Genomic DNA, 27,269 nt, shown 5'->3' on the forward strand with positions numbered 1-27,269 from the left:
GTGTATTATGTTCAACATAATTGGGAAATGTATCCTGTGCTGAACAAATAAATAATAATAATAATAACACTGGTCTACGTCCATTTTGCTGACTGGAGGCTGATGGTTGTTCTTTAGTAATTCGAAGTTGGTAAATCCAAAACCGAAATCCGTTTTTTTCTATCACGTCAGGTTTCGAAGGAAAATAGAAAATTATCTAAGATTAGGGATGTATATTTAGAGCAATGAAACAATGTAAAGAGGTCACAAGATGGCAGCACATGGAATATTATAATGAATATTATTTCAATCAGTTAATCGAGCATTGTTAACCCCAAAACAAAGGACAAATATTACTGACTTTGTAAGGAAAGCATATAGTGCATATTTCGGAATTAAACTGGGTGACCAAGATAAATCCTGGGCACCTCATAAAGTATGCAGGACCTGTGTAGACTAAAGGAAAGAAATATGTTAGCATCTGGAACAACCTTCATGTATCGGGACAGAGAGAGGCATCTAAGATATTTTCAAAGGGACGAAGAACTTGTCTATTGTACAGATGTGAAGGGACTAATTGAAGCTATGGGATGTACGTATAATGCAGAAGAATGGAGGCTTTTTATTGATAGCTCGAAGAGGAGTTTGAAGTGTGTGTGTTGCTGCATAATGGCAATAAGTTAGCATCCATTCCTGTTGGCCACTCCGTACATTTGAAGGAAAGCTATGAAACAATGAAAGAACTGCTTCGTAAGATAAAGTATGCAAATGACAGTTGGCTTGTGTGCGGAGATCTCAAGGTCATTTCAATGTTACTTGGTCAACAAGCAGGTTTCACGAAAAATCCATGCTTTTTGTGTTTATGGGACAGTCGAGCAAGGAACGAACATTGGGTACGAAGACTGTGGCCTGCCAGGAAAAGCTTTGAAGTCGGGGCGAAAAACATCCAGAATAAGCTGCTTGTTGATCCTAAGAAAGTGTTACTTCCTCCACTGCACATTAAGTTGGGATTAATGAAGCAGTATGTAAAAGCTCTGGATAAGAATGGGGCTTGCTTTAAATACATTTGCTCAAAATTTCCTGCATTGACGCATGAGAAAGTAAAAGCAGGTATTTTTGATGGTCCTCAGATAAGGATGCTAATGAAAGATGAAGAATTCTTACAAACAAAGAACCACACAGAGAAAGATGCATGGTGTGCCTTTTCTGATGTCATTACAAACTTTCTTGGAAACTTCAGGGTGCACAACTACGAGGTTCTAGTTGAAAATTTGTTGGTGACGTTTCAAAAGTTAGGAGTAAATATGAGTGTCAAGCTTCACTTCCTGCACAGCCACTTATATGTATTTCCGTCCAATCTTGGTGCTGTAAGTGAAGAACAGGGCGAACGCTTCCACTAAGACATAAAAACCATGGAGCACCGATATCAGGGGAGATGGAATGAAAACATGATGGCCGACTATTGCCGGTGCTTGCAAAGTGACGTTCCTGAGGCCACCTACTCCAGAAAATCAAAGAAACAATTTTTTTTGCCTAAGTAGGTATGCATGTTGTGCTATTCTGTGGTGTATGTTAAGATTAGCATAAGTACAGGCATCAGGTGTTGACTGTATGTACTCGTGAAACAAATTGATCAATTTGCCGGAATTGCCTAAAACTTTTTGTCCATTAAGAACTTCCTATTGAGAAAATAGAAACGTATGTTTGTAAACAACGTGACGTGATACTCTGCATGGACATCTGACTACGACGCAATCTCTTTGCAAGTGCTATTGGAATGTAGCCGGATATAATTTTCTGAAAATTTGGAAATGTGACTTGTGAAACGATGCAACTTAATACCTGTTATCAGCTACGCCACCTATGTTTGTGGTCTTATAATTTCATTATATGCAGATATCTATATGGAAAATTGTTGGAGTTTATCCCAGTATTATAATATTGTGAAAATTTTCAAATGTGATTTGTGAAAAATTGTGACGTGATACACTTTTTCTGACTACATATTTGGAATTAGCGACCTCAAATTATATAGAATCATTTAAAATATCTAAGTCAGCAGAAAAAAATATTTCATATGTAGACCAGTGTAATAGAAACTTGCGGCAGAGAAAAACTTATAAAATATGCAGTAAACTGGGAAATGAAAACATTAAACTTTTGCTTTTATACAGGGTGGTCTATATTGATGGGACGCATTTCATTTTGTATTTTCAGACAGTAGGAATATTCTAACATTTTTCAAATGCATTGTATTTGGAAGCCTAAGCATTGAAGTTTATATGAATTCAATATCCATTTTATTGTTCTAATGAATTATTATGTTGTGGACTCTGGTTGAAATTGCTTGTAATGTGGAAGCGTTCCTCACTAGTGGAAGCTTCGCCATTACATCACAAAGGCGATTCAGAAAACATTTCAAGAAGCGCAAAGCACCATCTCCAAAGATAATCCTGCATGCTGTGAAAAAGATCTGTGAGACAGCTAATAACCACAAGAAACCTTCATCTGGGTGACCTCGAACATCTTGTAGTGTAGAGAACTTTTAACGCCTGGTGAATACAGTTGAGCAATATTCCAACCATAACAGTCACTGATGAGTGCTACAATGTCATGTTAACTTTTTCATTCTTTTTCGGTCTTGCATAAGTGTGGATGCAACAAGATGGTGTCACCAGTCGTACAGGAGTAGTGAGAATTCTTTGAGACCATTTCCATGGTCTACTCGTTTCCAGATTCAACGATATCAATTAGCCATCCAGATCACCAGATAGAGACCCCACAGGAATACTTCCTGTGGCATAGGGTAGGATAGGGTGTACACCACAAGACCCAAAACAACTGGTGAACTTGATGAAATAATACAGAGGGAGATAGAGGACATTCTGGTCGATTGACTGCACCAGTATGACTTCGAGAACCAAAGAATGTTCTCTCAAGGCAGTGCTCATCTACAGGATGCTATATTCAAATGATGAACAGTGCTGTAAACTCCTGTATCTTGGTTATCTATTACACATAGTGTGTAATAAATGTGCTTGTTCCATTCCTAGAAATGTGCATTTGAAACGTGTCCCATCAACATGGACCATCCTGTATATCTATCTTAAACTTTAAAAATGGATATTTGAATATAATAATTATAGAATTGAAAAGGGGGGTGGTTAAACACCTTATCTAACAGCCCAAGAAATTTAAAGGTTAAAAGGGGAAATCTTTTGTAAAGTTATGAATAAGTATTTTAAAATGAGTTTTCAATTTCGGATTCTCAACCTGCATAAATCTAACATGTCCGAAGTTTATGGGGGGGGGGCTTTACCTAAAAAAAAAAAACTTTTAGATACGGCCATGCTGAGTTACCATACCAAAACCTTCAGTATCAGCACAGTATAAATGTATCTCTTGCAAATTGTCATTGGGCTAAGTTTGGGGATGGTAACTAGTACTGTACTGTTTATTTGAGATCCGAAACTAGTAGATCTAGTTTATTTATACTATACATGTTCAAATCTATTAGTAAAACTGAGAGTTTTGAAAGTTTTTGTGTCACTTCTTCTGTTATAAAATTACCATGTCTCTTGAAAAATAAAGATGTTACAATACTTTGTACATGTTGTAATTTAGATGTATATAGTAGTGATGATATAATGAAGCTGTGATGAAGAACAAATATCTTCATTAGTCTGTTCTTTATCACAATAGAGTTGAATTAATTTCCTTGGGTGCCATATTTTGTTCCGGAACAGAGAATGTTAATTTCAGGTAACATCTTGCTTAAACAATTGATAAAGCGATACAGGTTCAAAGTTCTTGGATCAAAGTATAGAAGAAGATGAGGCCATAAGAAGGTTTTTAACAGTTCCTGGATGAGCAATGGGCATAACCCATCACACACAACTATTGTCCAATAAAACAGGCGACAGGAATAGCCTGGGGTTCATTACAAATTATGTATATTGTGAATGAATGATGAGCTATAATTGTATCTCTTGTGCAGTGTGTTGGTACCACCTCTTTCAAATTCCAACCACTAGATGTTGCGTTTTGTTCGTTCTTCAATTTTACTTGTACTCTTGTCGAATTATGTTCCACTTTTGTTTGTACCATTGAGAATAGCATTGAATAATTCATATTCACATTGTGGAAATTGTTTACAAGCATTCTGCTTCGGATTTCACATTTAGTAATGATTTCAATCCCAATAATTTTTATTGTTTATTTTTCATTAATAATTTCTATATTATGTATTGAAAATATGTTTTCAGTAACTTTTATTACAATGTTTTATTCCTTTTACTTTCAAAAAATTGTTACAAAAAAAATTCATAAATGTTAGAAAATTTACATAAAATTTAACATATATATCTGTGGAAAGAGGAAGTGTTGTAAATTTCAGAAAAAAATGTTAAATAATGGAAATAACACATTCTCAGCTGTAGTTTTCTATTGGTTCTAATTGAAATTTCAATTGGATTGAATTGGTTTCAATTAGAATGTATCGGATACTATCAGATGCCTAACATAGCTATCAGAATGTATTGGTTTCAATCGGAATCTCAACTGAAACCAATTGGAAAATCAAGACAATTTCCAATTGGTGAATTGTATCCAATTGTAAGTTTGTATATATTGGAGAATCAATATGTTATAAATTCATTTATTGACTAAAAACATAGGCAGTTTAATTCTTGACACCACATTTCCTGTGATTTAGAAGTTCATTGGAAAAACAACACACTGAACTGAATTTCTTCTGAATTCTAATGCATACTACTAAAGTCAGATTAACCTTAATAAATACCTAAGAAGAACTGTTTCTTAAGAACCAAGTCAATAGTTAATAGTTGGAATAAATGTTCATATTAATTCTTGATTTTTTGCAATATGGAATTTCCATGGATATTCTTACGTGTAGGTAATGCAATTCGAAAAATGAGCATTCTTTTGATCAACTAAGTCGATCTCAACAGTGTTTTGTTTGTTTATCACTTTTTCAAGTGTTGTGGGTCAGATTCGTTGTTTAACCTAATTTGTTGCTGTTTTAGCATGTATAAAGGAAGAACAACATGTCAATTCATGACTGAAGCAGCATGTTTTTCGATTTTCTATAAGCGTGTTAAACACAAAGAAGCAGAGTTAAAAACGTGTTGATATATTTGAAGAAAATTTGTATGTAAAAGTTTTTCTAAATTACAAATTTCACATGTTTTACCAGAAATGTATTTTAATTGTTTTATATGATTTATTAATTACATTTACAGTTGTATAGATAAGAATTTTTCACAAGCAATATATTTAAGACAATAAAATACTTTCCAAATAGAAACAAATTCATTACAATTGATCAATCGGTCCGCTAGAGTGTCTGAAAACTCATAGTGGCTATTGGAACCAATTAAAAAAATTTCCAGCAATATACTATATTCTATAATTTTATGAAAAAACAAAATGCCAGTCTGCAAAGGGTTAAGTGCTTGAGACTGCTTGCAGCCATAGAAGAAATCACTATCACTTATCAGTAAACCTTGGATTTTTAGGTTCTAAAAAGTGTGTTCTTAGGTTCTTAAAATAGGTTCTAAAAATCCTAAAATAGGTTCCAAAAATCATAGAATAAGTTCTAAAAATCTTAAATTGGCTCGAATAATTTTGAAGTAGGTTCCAAAAAACTTAAATTTGGTTCAAAGTTTCTGAAAAATGCTGAATAAGTATAATCGTTAAAACCAAAATTTAAAAAGAACCCATAACCCGTAAGATATTTTAATATGTATATATGGTATAACAACCAAATATTAATTTTCTAATCAAATTTTCATTTGTATACCTAATTTTAAAAATGTTTCACTAATTCTTCTTGAAAATGGGAATTAGTTGAATTTTATCATGGCCCTAAAATGTCTACCCTGAATTCATAACAATCTTTTTCATGAATCCACAGTAAAACTCCTCCTTTTGTCTGTGAAGATCATCTTACATGCTCAAAATAATCTTTCAGCAGAAGCATTGTCAGTGGTGCAAATTTGAATGCTGAAGCTTTATTTTGCAAGGCATGAATGCCACAAAGCACTGAACTGACGTGAAAGTGAGCAACTACACAAAATCAGAAGTTTGCACTGTGCAGGTAAAAGTGGCGCCAGACATTTTGCTTTGCAAAAACATCATGGACTTGGAGGGAGGGAAATCGAAAGAAAGTACATTTCAAGCATGTTAGGGATTGAATATTTTCATTGCAAAACAGAGCAAATACCTCTGCGTGATTTAAAAATTCTGTAAAACCTTAAAAAAATATATAAAGACCTAAAAAAGGTTCAATTTATGTTCATGAATATAAATTGGATCTAACAAGTAAAATAGGTTATTTTAGGCACTATAAAACTTCGTCAGTTTTTGCGTTTTTTTAATGAAATGCTGGCATAACTTGTTACTTCATATATATCTGTAAAGGAAAAATAGGTTAAAAACCTAAAATCCAAGGTCTACTTATTAGATGACTCAAATAAGACCAAATGATATTAGTCCTCAGTAGCTATGGTGTTTGTCTTTACTAATGAAGTAATAGATATTTTAATGATTTACATATGTAAAAAAAAAAAAAAAAAAAGTAAAGTGTTCCCCTGTGCTTAGCACCATGCCATGAAGGCATATAGGGGGTGTGGGGATAACGCCCCACACTTTCTTGATCCGGTCGTGAGTGAGGGTGATGTGATCAGCACCATGCCCCTGACCACCTTTACCCCCCAGGTTTCCCCAGGTACCCATGTTATTCGATGCTGGGTGGACGCCAGGGCCGCTTCCAATGTTAGAAAAGTTCCCGGATTTGAACCGGCCCGGGACCTTTAGCATGTAGTCAGATGCGTTACAGACTGAGCCACCTATATATATATGTATATACAGTGCTCGAAAATATTTCTTTAAAGCTAGGCGCCAGCTCTGGAAATCAGGCGCCAGGAAACTACCTACTACCAATTGTGCATACTACAGAGTGTTTTAAAATTCGCACAACCCAAACTTTGGAAATGTATATCATGAAAACCGTAAGAGATATTTACACCAGGTTTTCTGCACTAAACTAATCATGTACGCTATCACCGGGTTAATAAATTTATGTTAGCATGTATCCAAATAAAATAAATTACATTATTTTAAAAAAATATTGTTAATTTGCTGAAAACATCTGAGAATTGATTTTCAACAATATATACCAACATAGAAATTTTCAGCGAAAAATGCAGGTTCGACCAGGACTCGAACACGGGTCTCTGATATACTGTTCCATTGCTCTAACCACTGAGCTGGCTTGGCCTCACCTGATTTTTCGCTGTCGCTGTTTTACATCCGTGGAACCTTCTCTGCCAGTGCTACCGCAACGGGATCTGTTGCCTTTGAAATACAGTAGACTTTGCCGTTGCCTGGTTCCTCCCAGCGTAGAGATGTTAATTATTGAAGATCAGGCACACACAGAAAATGTACTACATAGAAATTTTCAGCGAAAAATGCATTAACATCTCTATGCTGGGAGGAACCAGGCAATGTCGAAGTCTACTGTGTTTCAAAGGCAACAGATCCTGTTGCGGTAGCACTGGCAGAGACGATTCCAAACAGGTAAAACAGCAGTAGCGAGAAATCAGGCAAGGCCAGGCCAGCTCAGTAGCTAGAGAAATCATACGGTATGCCAGAGACCCAGGTTTGCTAACTTACGCTGTATTGCAATTTGAACTTAGAATCATCAAAATTTCGTACATATTACAGCATATATATATATTAGAAGAGAGAGGCAATTCTTGAAACACCAGCACCTAATTTGGTGCACTCATTTCAAATCTCAGGTTAATTTTTCTCTGTACCCAGATAGCAAGGTAGACTTGCCTCAAATCCACATAAATTTGCAATGCAAGTAACGGGAAATTGCAGGAAAATTTCAGAGCAAGTCTGTAAATTTGCAGCAAATTGAAAGCAAAGGTACTAATTACCAACATTTGAAATTGCAGTAAGTTCTAACTGTAACCTGCAGCTAACTTGTACGATAAGTCTCAAGGCTTGCTGTAAGTTAACATAAAACTTGTAAGGCAAGTGTTAAAGTATCAAGGGCTTGCTACAAGTTAACCTGAAACTTGCAAAGTAGGTGTTAAAGATCTGCTTGCTGGAAGTTAACCTGAAACTTGCAAGGCAGGTGTTGAAACTTGCAGCAAGTTGACCACAATCTTGCTGGGCAACTAACACCAGCAGTTGGTGGGTCCGAATAAGGTAAAGAACTAGTAGGAAAAAATGGTGTATCAGAGAACATTAAACCAATAGTTACACATACTTATTAGAAAATGTGGTTTCTAATGAGTGTGTGTAACTATTGATATACTTTTCTCTATTACACCATATTTTCTACTAGCCCTTCTCTAATTCAGACCCACAACATGCAGTAGGGTAAATATTCCCCCCCACAGAACCAAGTAATCACATTTTTAACCAATATTTCCAAATCTAAGGATGAATGATATGTAAAATTGACACAACTACTAATTGATAAAATGAGTAACATGAAGCAAAATGCAAAAAAGACAACGAAAAAAAACTGTCTAAAACTAAATTCAATGCCATTCAATGTACATGAAGCATATACGAACTATTTTGTAATTCTTATGCACAGATCAAACTAATTAATAGTCTCCAATAAAAATACATAAATTTGCTGCAGAAAATAAAATAGCTAACACATGGAAAATACTTGAACTATTTTTTAAAAAAATGAAACAAAAGATATGGACTAATGAGCCAGAGAAGTATGAATAAATCTCTCATCAAAGGGAAAGTGAATTTATAGTTAAATATATTCATTTTGAGTTTACACCCAAATCCAGCAATGCACTTCCCCCAAAATTATATTGGACAAGACTTTACAACATTTGCAGCCTGCGGTTGTAAACAGATTATTGTAATTTGATCAAAGTGATAGTGGATGTAGTGTTATAGATGTGGCATTCGTTCATTTTATAATAAAATTGCAGTTAATAAATTTCACCTGTAGCTTGTAAGTAGGCATAAAAGAAAAATACCACATGTGTAGTTTCAACTCATTATTTATATTTCTCATGTTTTTTACAGATCATGTATTCATTCAGTCTTGTAAGGGGTCCTTAGTAAGGTTCTTCCATCACTTCCTGTTGTGTCTATGTGGGCTTTCAGTTTCGTTTATCTGAAATAGAAAATGGTGGAAAAAATAGATTTGTGGCATAAATTCAAGTTCCATTACTCCAAAACTATTTTTTTAAACAAAAACACACACAAAAATAAATTTCTGGGTATGACTGAATTTACAGTGTACTCCAGAGGTGTGACATTATCAATACTTCATTTCTTCAACATTGCAAGAATTCCTAAATTTTTTGATTACATGTGACAGTTTTCAATGCATTATGAAATGCGACATATTCTGTGTTCTTTTAATCTGATTTTACACACACACACACACATAGAGCAAATGATACTAAACCTTCAATTTGAAATTATATCTCAACCACCATGCATCCTCTCAAGGAAGCCAACCTTGAACCTTTTTTTTTACTAGGTGGTGTTAATCTTTTATTTTTTTACTTCACATTTCTGCCAGTTTTGGCTAATCATGAAGATGAGGATGTTGATGATATGATAAAATTGATTAAGAGACACTCACAAAGAACATCCATGTCCCGGCTGAGATTAGAACCCAGGTTCTCTGGTTTCATAGAGTGATAAAATTTATCATTAAAAAAATATACTTGGATACTAGAGATCCCAATACACATACAAGCTTGAGCTTATAATTGTTACTTCTGATTGTAAACTACAACATATTTTTGTCAAAAGTCTTGGCTGAGATTAGAACCCAGGTTCTCTGGTTTCATAGTGATAAAATTTATCATTAAAAAAATATACTTGGATACTAGAGAACGCAATACACATACAAGCATGAGCTTATAATTGTTACTTCTGATTGTAAACTACAACATATTTTTGTCAAAAGTCTTGGCTGAGATTAGAACCCAGGTTCTCTGGTTTCATAGTGATAAAATTTATCATTAAAAAAATATACTTGGATACTAGAGAACGCAATACACATACAAGCATGAGCTTATAATTGTTACTTCTGATTGTAAACTACAACATATTTTTGTCAAAAATTGTTTTCTATCAGAATAATTTCTTTGGTAGCTAGAATCCATGAATTAAAATAAAAGTAACATTTCTAGGGCACCATAGTTGGAATAAAGCATGTTAACGAAGACCCTTACCTACTGTCTCTCACAGTGCTCTGAATTTCTCTTTTAGCTTATTTCTCACACCCCTCCAACTACAAATGAACACTTTTCAGTTGAGGTGATGGCTACAGGATGTCAAGGTCTTGCCTTTGTCCATCAAAATCTTATTGAATTATATTTTGATGGAACTATCTGACAGACATACGATAGTAGTTTTTTTTTAACGTTCTCCTTCTAATGGCTCATTACTCATTTTTAATTTCAGCAAAAGATTACATATAACTTTGAACTCCTGCTTTTCTGACAAGATAAAATATAGACATTTTAAGAATTTGGAATTTACCCCCTCCCCTTCCCCAACATAAAGAAGACACTGTTACAATTTTTGGCCCATTTTCTTCCTCATTGCATAAATTAACTTATGTTTCTTTAACTATAAAATAATAAATAAAGCTGCTTTAAAATAGTCTTCTGTAACCATGTCAAGTAATGTGAAACACGTCAGAAATTGAGAATAGTAAAACAGGTAATTTACAGCAGTCTGACAGACCCCTCCATACTAATTGTGTGATTATTGACATTCATAGTACTCGTGGGTTAATAGTAAATAAATATAAAATTTTTCTAAAAAAAAAACTAAACACAGTTTTTATCAAAATCAAATATAAAATGTTATTTTGGTGTTAAAATCCAAAATTGGTTGGATTTTAACCAAACCAAAAAGGTTCTCTACCTTCATTGGTGTCTTGTAGAATTTTGTGCAGAAAATTTACATGGAGATTGAATGATGACATGATGAATGGACATTCACAAATATCCATGCCCAGGCCAGGTTTCGAACCCAGGACCCCTGTATATGTATGAATAGATAACAGTTTCTCTGCATAACTTCTATCAGTTCCTGCCAACATAAGCACTCCGACAATACTTAACAATTTGAATTACACTAATTAGTGTCCAGTGCTCGGAAGGCCAGTGCCTGCCAAGCCTATTTTAAAATTTAACATTTCACGTTTGTCAAAAACAATGTATTCAACATTCTGTATTTATTGAATACAAAACCAGAAAAGAAATGTAAATCTACTTACTCACTATTTTGGTGCATTTTGGCCTGGTTTCTCCACACGTTCTCGTCCCTTGCAATACTACTGCATAGTGTCCTGCATGCACCTGGAACAATAACATTTTGTTTTTCTTGAAATAAATACTCAATACATGTTAATACTTTACGAACAAAATGAAACCTACATTATTTAGGGACACTTCACAAGGGTGGAAACTATTGAAAAGATAAAAAAATTACAGTCCTGACACAACAGTACATAAAAGTGACTTTGTATGAAAAAGAAGAAGAAAGAAAACATTGCACATAAATTATCATATTCAAATATTTTAGCAGTTACAACAGGTCAATGTCCTAAAATGTCTCTATAACAGGGTTACTTTGTACAGCCATGGACACTTCTGGGTTGTAACTCTTCCATTGAACGTTAATGGAATTGTTATAACCCAGAAGTGTCCGTGACTGTATATACAATATACCATACAATTATACCATAAATAGGTTAGGATGAATAAAATTTTATTTCAATGAAACTGAAAAATCTGTCATTTCGGTAGGAAGTTCCTGCAAAAACGTAATAACGAAAACTAAACTGCTCGCCATTAAAATTGCAACACCCAGAAGGAAATGAGATAGAAACACGAAACTTGGCAAATATATAGTTGATAATACGATAAGAAAATGATTACAGTTAGAGCTCGGTGGTGTGACATGTGACACGTAGAACACGGTTGCATAACCCCAAGGAGCTAGTAGCGTGTACAGCCTCCACGGGCGGCAATAACTGCTGCAACACGGCGAGACATGGACAGAATGAGTCTATCGATGTCTGCTTGCGGTATGGCATCCCAAGCGGCTTCCACACGGTGCCAGAAGTCTTCAACATTACGTGCCGGAAACCTGAGTTGGGCCAGCCGGCGACCCACCATGGACCAGACAGGGGCACGTGGTTAGCTTCCATAAATGCGAGGACATTCCTTGCAACATGGGGGCGCGCGTTAACCTGTTGAAAAGTGGCATTACGCAGTGCATGGATTAATGGGACAGCAACAGGGGTGAGAACCTGTGTGATGTACCGTTGGCTGTTCAATGTCCCTTGAATGCGTACGAGACGCGAACGAACACCTATGGCGATGGCACACCATACCATGATACCCAATGAAGGCCCTGTGTGATGATGCATGATGCAGGCATCATGAAGCCTAGTGCCACGGTGCCGCCACACGCATGTACGTCCATCATGATGTTGTATACAGAAGCGGAATTCATCAGAGAACACTACAGCATTCCACTCTGCCATCCATGCACGATGGTCTTGGCACCATCTCAGACGCAAACGCCTATGCTCTAGCGTCAGAGGAATCCGCAACAGTGTGCGCCGGGAAAAAATTCCCCAGTTCGCCAAACGACGAAGCACGGTTCGTGGGGACACTGGATGTTGTAAAACATCCTGTACTTCATGCGCAATCCTCGTTGACGTGGCCGTTCTGTCTGTAAGGGCCATGCGTATCAGACGTCTGTCCTCTCGTTCCGTCGTCCGACGTGGACGTTGTGAACCTCTACGTCACTCTACAGTGCCTTCCTGGACCCACTGGTTCCATACACGGATCACTGTGGATGCATTCCGTCCTACACAGGCACCGATCTCACGGTAGGATAATCCGCATTCACGGTATGCAACAATTCGGCCGCGATCGAACTGGGAAACCTGCTGGAATCGCTGCCGTATTCGACGACGTGGCATTGCTGACCGATTTTAACACACTACACTCACGACCATGCACTTTCACTGCTCTTCTGCACCTATCTCACCTGCTACAGGTACCACTTACCAGATGGCGTGGCAGGCGCACATGACGCATGACGGCCTTGAACACCTAATCATTTCCTTCTGCACCTCTCCTCTACACACTGTGCATATTTCGTCCGATTCCGATTACTCCTTCTGGGTGTTGCATTTTTAATGGCGAGCAGTGTAAAAAAGCTTACAAATTGCAGTGAAAAACACAAAAAAAATCTGACTTTACAGAGCAGCTTTGCAAAAAATTGGCAAAGATCAAAAACATTTTTTTTTACTGTCAATATTAACCATTTACCATTTGCATGGTTACAATAAAGTGCATGACATGGAATCAACTTGAGTTAATTTTGAAAATATGGTTTTCACAGTAAATCTGGATAATTCTTGTGATCATGAAGGCTACTGTCATTGCAAAAGGTTGCACAGATATTAGAAAGCCAAAATATTTCATGTATCACCAGAAATGTAAGGTTAAAGCAAAGGACAAAAACTATTATACTCACAGGAAAAAGGCTGACTAATTTCATTTCCAGTGGAAGGCTATCTGTCACCTGCAAAAGAATGAAGAATTAGTTAGTACAGATTAAATATAATGAGGTACAGTTACTCTTATATTACCAAACAGTGACAGTTAGAAAAAACCTTCATGGTGACTGTTATCTTGTAATCATGGAGTCTAGACTTAGATTCCCGATGGAGGTAGCCGACATTGCAGTGTGATTCCCATCAAACAATTTTTTTTGAAGCTCAATATTTGTCCGTTCCTCATTTTAATACTGGCATTAAATCTATCAATATAAAAATTAGGCCTCTGTACACAACTTTAATGTGAAGACAAAATATAGAAGAAACAGACATGTCACTAAATTTATGTTGTGTAAAGCATAAAAATGGGTCTATTAAAATAATAATAGACATAATTTTCGAGAGTGGACATTTGGTCACCAGCTCCTTTTATACATACATTCCTCACCCTTCTATAACATTTGAATTTTTTCCTCGCATAAAATTTGATTGGTTTGAAAAAAATATATGAAGTTTCTGGTGCATGGAAATAATGGGGGTTAAAATTAATTCTGTAATAGGCCTAGTAAGTTTTTCTCACAACGAACTTGTAAAATAATTTGGCAACGCTTCCAAATGTTTAACGATGTTCCCAAATTTTATCGAAGTATTAGGAAGTGCCTTGTGAGGCTCAAAGGGTGTTTGTGCTTGAGACCAGATGTTACATGAGCATGCATTGGAAGCATTTAGTGATGTCATTTTAATTCTGAAAGCCATAAACCTGACTCACATAGCCTAACAAAGAAAGCATTTAGAGATTGTTTGTGAATGTTAGAGCCCTATACCTAACATGCCTAACTTAGCAATGAAAGCATAATACCTCTGTCCCCAACGCATGTGAAGTAAATTGTAGCCTGTATCCAAGCAGACAGTAAGCGAATGTCTGTTCACAAACAATCACATAGGAGTATACGGAAGCAAAAAAATTGTTCTCCAGAAAGCACAGAATAAGTTATCACTCATATTCCGAAGCAAGTGTTACCAGACGTAAATAGGAATCCAACTGTGTAAATAAAAAATGCCTGTGTACATTCATTAATTCGGAGTTAAACACTCAGAATTTGGGCCAATACTTTTAGTAAATGTCTGTTATATCGAAGACACATTAAAATCGGATATTTTGTGTTTCGGATGTCGAACTTACCAATTGTATATTGCAGAACATAGTTGAAGGTGCCATTATGCTTTTTACACGGAAATAACTTCGATTTTTTACATTAGGAGTAATTCTTTTGGTTCCTTTCTTCTGTTGCCGAACATATAATATAGCGCGCACAGCTGTGGATCATCGCACGTCGTGCTTGTCTTTTGTCGATTTGGAGTGGGTATGCAGTGTTTCCACCTTCTTAACTGAAAAATACCTACTTTCGTGTTCATTATGTCATCACAAACCATTGACGGATAGCCCCAAAAACCATTCACGTTAGCCCACGAACCATTGATGGATAGCCCCAAAAACCATTCACGATAGCACCACAAACCATTGATGGATAGCCCCACGAACCATTGACGGATAGCCCCAAAAACCATTCACAATAGCCCCATAGACCATTTCCGGCAAGGTTAGGTTGGGTTAGGTTAGCATAGTTAAAAAAAAAAATTTCTCGTAAAAAGGCACGTTTGGAAACACTGGCGAGACGGCATGACTTCCGACGCTCGTGCCATCTGCAGGTACATAATGGAAACAACGGCATGATGTTGTCGCTTTGCACAAAATGCAAGTTTATTATATCAAAAGTGCTTATTTCTTGTTGTGCAGCATTCTACAGTGAGAAAATACCTCCACGAACTTTCAAAATTCTACAGAAACTCATTTCCGTAAGTAGTTTCTTCTGTAAAAATGAAGAAATGTGTCTCCTATATAACAGACATTTACCATACTTTTAATGGCAACAATTCTTACCATCATTAATCTGGAATGAAATCACTTTATATATCATAAACACCGTTGAAATTTAAAGTCTCAGATTTTAACTGCATGATCTAAGCCATGCGTATAAATCCCGCCGATTTTTTTCTTTTTAAGAGCTATCTAATCTAACTACTTGACTTAACAACAAAAGCCATACAAGAACCTCGCCCGCTAAATAAAGGCATTACTATTTTTATTATTATCATTTCTGTTATTTTCCCAGACACTGTTAAGAGTATTGTGGAACTATATACAGTATTGTTTCGTATCTCACATAGGTGTGCATTTTTACTGAATTGTTTTAAACCAGTTTTAATTATTACTTATGAATTGTATAATTATTTACTTACCTTAGTGATGCCACTGAATTCTTCTCTTTCCCGTTTAATCGGCTTGATAAACCACACGAAAGATTTTTGTTTGAAATACTTGTGATCATGTCGCCAACACAAAACAGAAGAAAAAAGAAACTGTGCGCCTACTTTTGCATTCATCTTTCATTAATGAGCAATTCTACATGATCAATATATTCTTGTTTCAGTAATGACCAATTTTACATGACAAATAAATCTTTAGCATATTGTTGAGTAATCAAAGGGTTCCGGGTTTGATTCCCGGGGAGACACATAGTGGTTCGGATCCCACTTTAAACTGTAAGCCAAGTCCCTATTAGCCTTACTGTGCATAAAGTGGACTTAAAACACCAACTGAATCAATCAATCAAATATATTTTTGTAGAAGCGGATTAAGTTTTGCTAAAAATGGGAAAATATAACTAAATATCACTTAAAACGTGCGCTTAAAAAGTCACTTATAATTTACACAAATTTACAGAACCTTGTAAATACCGTTTTTAGTATGAGTGTACAGGATGAAAAGAAAACTGGGAGGGGCATTAAGAGCTCATAATGTGGGACAAAAAGTTGAAAAAATGGGTATAACTGCCCCTTGCCCCTACTAATCGCTGCCACTGCTTAATAATAAAAATGGTGCAGCAACCAAATCAAAATGCACCATCTGGGCTGGATACTAACGGTGAATTGCATTGCAGCATTTCCGCAAGTGTGACAGACCATTGAAAAGCAAATTGACATGTGCTTACATGCTGCAAAATTATGTGGACTTAAACTGCAAACTCATGCTTCTTGCACACTTAGATTTAACTTGCATCCAACTTGAAGCGTCAGGCAAGTCTTGCAAGAGAAAATCGAATATAGTGAACACTTACAGTTAACTTACCTGCTATCTGGGTAAGCTCTAGTTTTTTTTGCAATAGAACATTTTAATTTTTCACCTTGATATCAATTTTCAAAATTGAATTCAACGTTTTGAAGTTTGATGCCATCTTTGATACCATTTTGGCGAAGATGTTCTTCATTCATTCACAAATATGTGCAAATGCATTACAATATGCATTACAGTTTGAAATACAGCAAGATAAAAACATTTTTTGGAGTACTAAACATGTATTCAATACAGTAAATTTTAAGTATGAATTTATTGCTTTAAAAAAATAGCACACATGTCTACACATAGACAGAAGGAAATATAAGAAATTTGATAGGGATAGAATGCAAAGTTCATGTAGGTTCTATTCAGGCAAGAATTTGCACATTAAGCTCTTGCTTCCTGAACTTGCTGAGGGCAATCCCTCTTGCATGCAACTGTAGTCTGCCATCATATGCTGGTCCCGTCACCTTTGACATGCTCTTGTATGTCATTATGTTCTTCTTGCAAATGCACTGAGTGAATAACTGGAACTGACCATAAACATTCTCGTTGTGCAAGAGAACACACATGAGACTGTGATTAGAATATCGATAAATAATCGCCATTCTTTAGACTATATGAGATGAGACCAGTAGTGGCTTCTGCCCATTCGCACATACACACCCAAATACATTTGCAATCCAATTAATTTTTATTATACTTATTCACTGAACACCATCTCTTTCAAAATGTCAAACGTTCCCACACCCCATCGGCTTTGCTTTACCAGCGCTTGCTGCTGAGATATGTTTGCAGTGTGCTCATTTGCCACTGTTTGCAGCACGCAACTGGAGCGAATGGATTGGTGCCTGTAGCTTGCAGTATTATGGGCTTGACAAGCACTACTAGTGCTGTGTTCATGATGCAGCATTGCAATTCCATTCCATTCGAGATCATGTGGCAGAGTAGAGGCAACCCACACATCATCGTAAATCGAGGGATATATTTTTGGAAAAGGGAATTTCTATGGTAACTTCGCCCACACTGTTCCGTGCATTGCAGGGGCAAGAAAGAAGGGAGGGAAGGGGCAACTGAAAGTGAAACCGTGCTTTAAACAATTTCTTGCATTGTCTTTTCTTAGTACAGCTTGGTCAAAATAAATGGGCGCTGTAGTCGAATTATCAACCCACGAATGGGGAACGTGGATCAGTTAGCTGTTTCCATATGTGCCTGGTCTTGCATTGCAAAATTGTTACACTGTCAAAAACTCATTCCTATTTCACTGGAAAGTGTTTGTTTTCATAATTAAAGTTAAAACTGTACGTATCAAAAGCAGATATGTGCTATTAACAATAACAAGGTTATAGAACATTCTCCGTCTTGCCTCGATAATTATTTATCTCCTTAATTTATTGTCACATTTTTCAAGAATTCCAATAGCCTAATTGTATCTAGTGTAAACTGAAAAATTTCCTGGGGAGAGGGGCTCTAGCCCCTGATCCCCACCTTGGATATGTGCTATTAACAATAACATGGGTTATAGAACATTCCCCATCTTTCCTCGATAATTATTTCTCTCCTTAAATTATCCTCATTTGATTTTATTTCACACCATGAGGGACCAAAAACCTTATTTTATCTAGTGTAAACTGAAAACTTTCTGGGGGGGCTCGAGCCCCCTAAGCCCCCCTCTTGGATACGTGCCTGGACCTGACCCTCAATGCTTGAAAAATCAAAACAAGCAAACACTGTTGACTACGTTGATCAAAAAATGGATCCTTTCTGCAATTGCATTACACAGATATAATAATAACCATGGAAATTCCATGCTGAATAAAAAATCAACTGATACGATCATGTATTCAAACTACTGTTATTTCTTAAGAAAGAATTGTAGTAACTTATTCATTATCTGACTTCAGTAGTATTCATTAGATAAACAGTAGAAATTCAGTTTATGTACTGTTTTTCCAATTCACTTCAAAATCACTGAAAATATTGTCAAGAATTAATTTGCCTATTCTTGGAGTCAATAAATGATATTATAATATATTGTAGCAAGTATTATGCATTATTATTCACATTGGTTTTTTTTTGTACAGTAGCCCCACTGCACAGTACAGTAGTCCTACTGTAGAGTACAGTAGCTGTACAGTAGATATACTGTAGTATTTCAGTACATTTCACAGTACAAAGTAGAAGACATTTGAAAACAGTAGAATTTGTCTACTGAAAACAGTAGAAATTTCCAGTAGGGTTAGCATCATTATGTATGCAAAAACAGGTGCGAGTATTTAAGAGGGTTGGTAACATTTCTTCTGTACACGAGTCTGAGGTGCACACCCATAAAGTCAGACCACCAGCTGCTTACCCAGGTAAGACCGAATTTGGTGAGAAGATCTGGGACATCATGACAGTAAACAGAGTGCTTGTCTTCAGAAAAGAAGTCCACAAAAATCGGCTCTTACTTTCGAGAATATGACACTTTTGCTTATCAGTGCAATATAATTGTTTTCTTGCAGTTTGGATGCTAATAACTCAGCTGCTTTCTTATGTCTTTGAAGAAACCATGATCCGATAAAAAAAAAAACGAAAAAGAGGTGCTTTAGGGCCTCCCCGATGATGTAGAGGGAACATTGTCACCTTGTAATCAAGGGATCCTGGGTTCGATACCCGGTGGAGGAGCATAGTGGTCCGAACCTACATTGAACTGTGGGTCCAGTCCTCATTAGTCTTTCTATACATAAAGTGGACTTAAAACACACTCAATGAATCAATCAAAGATGTTTTAGTGAATGGTTAGGGTAAATCTAAGCATTGTTGTCTACCTATTCCCAGTGTAAGTACCAATGAGTGTCCTTCCTTCAAAAGTAAAAGTTTCAAAATGCATGATTACTATAGCATTTACGGGAAACAAGATTCATATTTGAAATCAGCATTGAAAAATTACATAGCAAGAGTTGAAATATCAAATGCAACAGAAAATGAGAAAAAAATTGTTTCCCTGTGTAATTGTTTCTTTAATTAGCATTCTCTCTGGGTATATAGATGAATTTGTTTAAACTAATATTACACATGATTAGCCAAAAATGGCAAAAATTTTATGCTAAATAACAACTGAAATTTAACTCATGCTGAAAGAAGATACTTTTGTGGATGTAATACTATATTAAATTTTAATATTTAAGACACATTTGAAATTGTACATCTGGAAACAAATCTACTGTAATACATTCATGATGCAAAACGCCGTTTAGAATTACTTACGTGAAATATTGGAATTTCGTATTTCCACGTTGCACAATTTATAGGTTATATCCTATTAATCTCGAGGACTCTCTGACTTCATTCAGTAAGGGTACAGTGTAGTTTCTCATATTCGTATCAACAGTGACTACTGTTTGGAAGGATTCAAGACAACAAGATTCAATAATGTTTTCTACTTTAGTGGACATATAATGGGTATTTCTCAGGTAAGTGTGTCAAGTGTATTCAGCGTTGCCAGAGCTAGGTACTATTTTCTATGTATTTTCCCTATTTTCTATAGTGTTTCTTTCACTTTTAGTAATTGCAAAGATGAGCCAAGATTAAGTAGTAATTAGTAAAGGGCATTCAGGTAGAAACCACCATATGTATGCCAGGACTAAAACCTGGGCACAATTATGCTCTTGGTCACAAGAAGGCAACTTTGTACTAGTTTCATTCAATAAGTGTCACTGTTTTGTTTATTAGTAAATTAGACTGGATTTTACAATACCAGATAATTCTCCGATTTCCTTCAAATTTCGGATACTCAATAATTGAGGGGTCTAGTGAGAGAGAGAGCTATGCCACAAATCTTGAAAATTTTATTTTTTGCCATTTTCAGTCTTCTCCTACCATCTGTCATCTATCATGTGAACTACAACCATGTGGCATAGCTCCCGCTTGTTCTGCAGCAGATTTTCTGTGTTCTTGAATACGTCCTCATCAGCATTTTGAGTGAGAGAAGGAGCTATGCCACTTACTGATGGTGTCTGCAATAGGAGTGGCAGAGGTTGTGTTGTAGTAACCGGTGCTAGATTTAATATCAGCCCGGAAGTTAAAAGATCTCATGCCAATAATGCCTTATATTCCTCCAGTTTTTCATGGTGTTTACCAAAAACTAAAATCCACAGACACAATGGACAGTGAGGATCCTCCAGAAGACATATGAGGTTGTCTTTATGTAGATCATATGTAACCCTGTGAACATGATTTACACTCAGGCAAAAGTATTTAAGCCTTGTTCAAAGTATTTGATGTGCTAGATTGATTTTTTCACATGGGTATACTACAACAATATACCATACATGTTCATAATAAATGGTATTTATATTGAAATTCATATTTTTCCTTTTGAATAATTTACCTAACAATATGTTCAGCAAAAAAAACAAATACCCTTTGTAATACAAATTATGACTCAACGCAATGCTTTAGAAAACTCAATGTATTTCCATTTCTTGTCAAAGTGGCATAGCTCTCTCTCTCACTAGACCCCTCAATTTTGGGCTCCTAATCACGAATCTGCACTTATTATTTGGCGGTCACGTGTGGAATTTTGAAAAAAAGGGGGTCCGTGATAGCAGCCGACAATGCACGATTACTCATTATGTAGTGAAAGATTTTTTGTTTCTAACCACACACCATTCACGCATAGCCCCAAAAACAAAAAACATTCACAGTAAGTTAAGGTTAGGTTAGGTTCGGTTAGGCAAACACAATTAAAATTTGGGGTCGTAGTAACTCTAATTGAATAAAACTAGTATAAAGTTGTCTACTTGTGACCAAAAGCATAAAGGTGCCCAGGTTTGAGCCCTGGCATACACATGGTGGTTTCTACCTGAATGCCCTTTACTAAATACTATTTAATCTTGGCTCATCTTTGCAATTACTAAAAGTGAAAGAAACACTATAGAAAATAGGGAAAATACATAGAAAATAGTACCTAGTTCTGGCAACGCTGAATACACTTGACACACTTACCTGAGAAATACCCATTATATGTCCACTAAAGTAGAAAACGTTATTGAATCTTGTTGTATCGAATCCTTCCAAACAGTAGTTACTGTTGATACGAATATGAGAAACTACACCGTAGAACAGCCCTAAATTATTCAGTATACGAAATTTGAAGGAAATCGGAGAATTATCCGGTACTGTAAAATTGCTCCGTAAATTATATTTTATTCAAGAGCTTACTAATTGATGAATGAATTATGTGGGCTATTCTGAAAGTAAAGAACATTGCACATACAGCCTGTCATTTGTTCCCTGTGTTCAGAGAGATGTAGATAGTTGGCTGGTGCAGTTAGTGCTGCCAACCTATTCACGTGGTAAATGTAACAAGCTGTAACAATGAACATGGCGAATGCGAATCCTGTCAAATATGAGGCATGTGGTGTGATTTGTTTATTTCATGTGCAAAATGTAAGAACCAGTGACATTCATTGGAGACTTGATCCAATCTGTGGTGAAGGTGTTATGAATGTAGCTAATGTCCAGAAGTGATGCATAATGTTTAAGGATTGCCAAACAGATGTTCATAGCGTGAAGTGATCAGGGCAACCCCCTCTCATGATAGATGTACTGAAGCAGAAGGTGGTTTATATCATTCAGAAGAATTGATGTGGCTTTGAATTTTTACCTTTCTTGCAAAGATAAAGGAGCACCTTGCTGTTAAACACTTTGAGGTTGATAGGGACCTACAGGATACTGTCATGGACTGGTTTAATTTGCCAGGCAGCCACATGGTATGAGGAGGGAATAGTTAAGCTGGTGTGAGGTACGTTTGATTGATTGAGTTGGTGTTTTAATCCACTTTTTCCACAGTAATGCTAATCGGGACTGGACTTACAGCTTAAAGTGGGATCCAAACCACTCTGTGCCTCAACCAGGTATCGAACCCGGGACCCCTTGATTACAAGGCAACGACGCTACTGTAGAGGTATGGCAAGTGCCTCAGTGCCCAAGATAACTATGTGGAGAAGTAGTTGAAGGTATGTGGAAAACATGTATAGTCTGTATCTGTAATATTATAAATAATTATCTTTGAATAACAACTCATTCATTACTTTCGAAATGACCCTCATATTATTTTAAAATATGACAATGTTGTATCTATATGGTATTATATAGCTGCTTTCATAAAAAAAATAAAGGTTGTTTGAAATAGAGAGCTTGTGATAACACTTAGGGCAGTGAATAATAGTATAGTTTATGCATTTTTGTATCAGAAACTGATCACTTCTTCATTAGGATTTATACTTTCTTGTTCATTGCAAATACTATAGCATCACTCTATAATATTACAGTGAAATCTCGATTTTACGTTTTTCATGGGACTAAGCTGAAAGAACTTAAAATGTGGAAAAATGTAAAATCGAGGAAAATTTTATAACTTGCTATGCTGGTACCATCAAGATTGATTGTACGTGGGCCGTTCAATACAGGGTGATTCAGAGCGACCCAGACACTACCTTTTTCTCAAGAACAGGAGATCATATCAAGTCGAAACAAAAAAATGCACCACTAAGTTGGGCCCAAAGAATCCGTAGAAAGTATTTGCAACAGCCCGAAAGCCACCCTTTGTGGTTTTAGTGGGGGGCACATGCCCCGTTTGTGCGATTTTCAAATGGGAAGGGTATGTTTGGAATGCAGATTCGGAAAGGCAGGGAAAAAATATGATTGTCATATGAAACATTTGTCTGAACCACCTACCGTTTTCAGTGTAGAAAATGGTTTTGCCAAAAAAGGAAGGTGAGCCAAATCGAGTATACAGAGCTTAACAATTAAGATAAGTGCACCACCATAACAGTTTTGGAAAGTGCAGGATACAAGCTTTCCAATGATATGCCACATGATGACTGCAGGACAAAAAAAGGATGAAACCGAGTGACCCAAAAAAGAGGGTCTAAAGTTAGAGAAGAACTCGAAATTTTCAAATAGCAAGGGAGGTCGAGTAATACATTGTTTTAAAAGTCACAGAAAACGTGAAAAGGATACGAACATGATTTTGTAATCCACTGAGCGGTTTCAAAATGGTGACCAAAACAATTCCAATCCCTGAAGTTGGTGTTCCAAAGTGAGGAATTATGTACGTAAATAGCAAAACACCGTTGCACCAATTTGTCTATACCCTTTGCAAGAAAATCAGGGCTCTGGTTATTGAGCACTATACTCACATTCTGCTTCACTTCTTCATCTGTTTCGAAACGGTAACATTGCAATTCAGACTTTAACACGGGAAAAGGATGGAAATCACTCGGCACTAAATCGGGCCTGTATGGAGGGTGGGGCAGCCGTTCCTACCCCAATTCTTCAATTTTGTGTTGTGTTTGCACTGCTGAGTGAGGCGAGCGTTATCGTCAAAAAGAATGACACCAGCTGACAGGAGACCTGGTCGCTTATGTCGAATTGCATTTTTCAGTTTATCCAATGTTTGACAATAACGGTCAGCATTAATTGTTCTTCCTCATTCCAAAAAATCCATAAGCAGAACGCCCTTAGCATCAGTGGCGATTTCTCTGGGTGTGTAAGTCGTGTGTCAACGGCCAAAGGAAAATGAAATAAAGAAGAAAGTATCTGTACTTTTATAAATTACGATTTTGAGCATTTTTCTTCAATTGTCAGTCTCGAGCATCCGATAGTTTTCGAACGCGGCGCAGCGTGCAGTGGTTGTCAGGCAGGCAGATCGGTCCTGGGCTGCCAGGACGTTGGAGAGCAAATACAACATCTTACCACTGCCAAAACATAGGATGACCGCGCATGCGCATCCTGCCACCCACCACCATGGTTAGCTTCTCAAGGCGTTGTATTTGTTTCCAACGCTTTGGCTTTCATTCATCCCGCGTTCCACGTTGTTTTGCTCGTGATTGTTGTGCATTATTTTTTAAACGTGTGTTCATGTCATGAACTTGGTGCTGCAACAATCGTTAGAATGTAACAAAGAGCTTAAGGTGTTCTTTTGTGGTCTTAAATCACTTAAATCTCATTCTCCAAAGAGGTTACACGAACTTTCTGCTTCATGTCCAGAAAGCTACCGTCATTAGCTCCTAGCAGATGAAATTTTACCTCTAGGCTAGTGTGGACAGTCAATGAGAACAGAGAAGCACTGCTTATGTTTTTTGAACATGTTAGTGAAAGTGGAGACTTCGATCATTTGATTGCAATGACTCCAAGAGGATTTTCTAGCTTCCTGAAGGATTTCGAAAATATATTTTTAAAAAGGGCTTTATCCAACTTGCTTGCCTTTTCAGACATATTATTCAGTATATTGCAGTCTAAAAATGTTGATATTTTGTATTGCAGTAATAACATAACTGAATTTCAACGGCAGCTGAAAAAGAAAAGTGAGAATTTCGAAACACCATGGAATTCTATAACTGGTGCAGTAGAAGAGGAAGAGATTGTTGAAATGAAAAGGAGGCGCCCTAACATCGAATCACAGAAAGACCACTGCCGGAGGCTTTACTTTGAAATCATTGATAATATCAGCAACCAGATAACAATTAGATTCGCATCATTTGAAAAATTGCAATATTTTGATTTACTAAATCCCACAAAACGGGGCTACTTGAATAAAAGAGAAAACTTTCCTCACCATCTCGTACATAAATTGCAGGAAATTTATGGCAGTCTGTTTAATTTAACCAAACTACAGAATGAACTTTGTTTGGTATGCTTCCACTGAAGGATCAGAGAAAACACCAATTGAGATTGTAAATTACCTACTGGACACGAATCTAGTGGGCGGGTTTACGGAAATATATAAATTAGCAGTGCTGATCACAACAATTCCTTCCACGACGTCATCTGTCGAGAGATCGTTCTCATCACTGAAGAGGATCCACACATTCTGCCGATCTACTCAAACTCAGAACCGGATGACAAATTTAAATTATCTCCATCGAGAAAGGATTACTTTCTAAGCTGCGAAAAGGGGATAAATCCGAATTTTGTGAGGCGGTGATCAGCGCATTTATCTCTAAAGAAAGAAGAATAGAGCTGGAATTCAAGTAACTGTAAGTAATGAGCAGTTGATTTTTCACAATTTACTTTTTGGAAGGATAAATAAAGGGCAAGGGGAAAAACCGGGAATGCGCATTTTAGCGATTTTTCAATGAACGGGTCATTCTTATGTCCACGGTGTTTTTTGTAGGGGTGATGGGAGTTCCACCAACCCCTCTGGTTGCAAATTCGTGCTTGAAAAATTAATTGTATGGCGAAGTATTGAACATTAATTTTCTTCTTACCCTTCAAATATATTAATATTTTAAATGAAGTATTTACTTCATTTAAAATGATTTATGTAATTTAATGTTTTTCTAAATATTTATAAAATTACACCAAAAAGGCACGTAGAATATTTGTAATATTGGTTCACAGAAATGTGAGGGGGAGGGGTTAACATTCCTTCTTTGCCAACGCCTGAAGTTCAGGGTCAGGAGACGCCACTGCTTAGCATCCCAGAAAACAGTCACAAGCACCTTCCCAGATGACCGATCCATCTTGAACTTCTTCTTCACAGGAGACTGTTTGTGCTTCCACTCCATTCTCTTGAATTCGGGAGTGTAATGATGGACAAATGTCTCATCCCCTGTCACAATGCGCATGAGGAATGCATTGCCATCTTGCTGGTAACGCATTAAACCTTCAAGGCTGCAGCCCATTCTCATCAGTCGATTATCGCGACTCAGTTGATGAGGAACCCAACATGCACACACTTTGCGGTATTGCAATTTCTTGTGAATGATGTGATGGGCTGTTCCAACAGAAATGTGCAACCTTTCTGCAACCTCGCGTACCTTCACTCGACGGTTTTCTTGTACAAGTTCATCCACCTTCACAATGTTCTCATCAGTAGTGGCACTCGAAGATCGCCCGGCTCGAACATTGTCAAAAATGCACACCCTGCCATCATCAAACAACTTGCACCAATGCCTAACCATTTGCACTGTCATTACGGAATTACCATAAACAGCAACAAGTTTCGTATGAATGGCACTAGTAAGTAAGCCATTCTCCCATTCATATCAAATGACAGAACGAACTTCTTATTTACTCCAGCTTTCCAACATGTATGTACCATCCATGCTTCGAACTCCTTATGACGCGAGCCCACATTTTCCGAACAAGCATTTACTTTTCACCAGGCCCGTAGCCAGGCAGGGGCCAGGGGGGCTCAGCTCCTCCTGTAACTGCCGTCAGCCCCTCCTGGCACTGCCATCAGCCCCCTTTACATTAGGTAAACTATTTTGCATAATTTGTTTGCAATGAAGAGTGAAAATGTAGACAACTAACAACTTTAAGGATAAAGCCACAGAATATGAAGAGTATCTATTACATTCGCTCATTTTGTTTATGAGCAGAAGTAGCTGCAAGTATTTAGAATATTCTCTAGACTTCAGAAAGTTCTTTCATAGGGGAGCTTCTTTCTCTGTCCTTCACTGTCCCTGTTGGAACCTCCTGTTTAGACAGAAATCTGTGACTTTG

General features: G+C 36.7%; 1 protein-coding gene across 1 annotated transcript in view; it reads right to left on the reverse strand.

Annotated features, from left to right (window-relative positions):
- Positions 1-27,269, reverse strand: part of LOC145979600 (uncharacterized) — a 279,253-nt gene that overhangs the window by 83,874 nt on the left and 168,110 nt on the right. The gene's annotated exons all lie outside the window — the stretch shown is intronic.

This window comes from Lepisma saccharinum, chromosome 26, assembly GCF_977018435.1.
Source record: "Lepisma saccharinum chromosome 26, izLepSacc3.1, whole genome shotgun sequence".
Lineage (NCBI taxonomy): Eukaryota > Metazoa > Arthropoda > Insecta > Zygentoma > Lepismatidae > Lepisma > Lepisma saccharinum.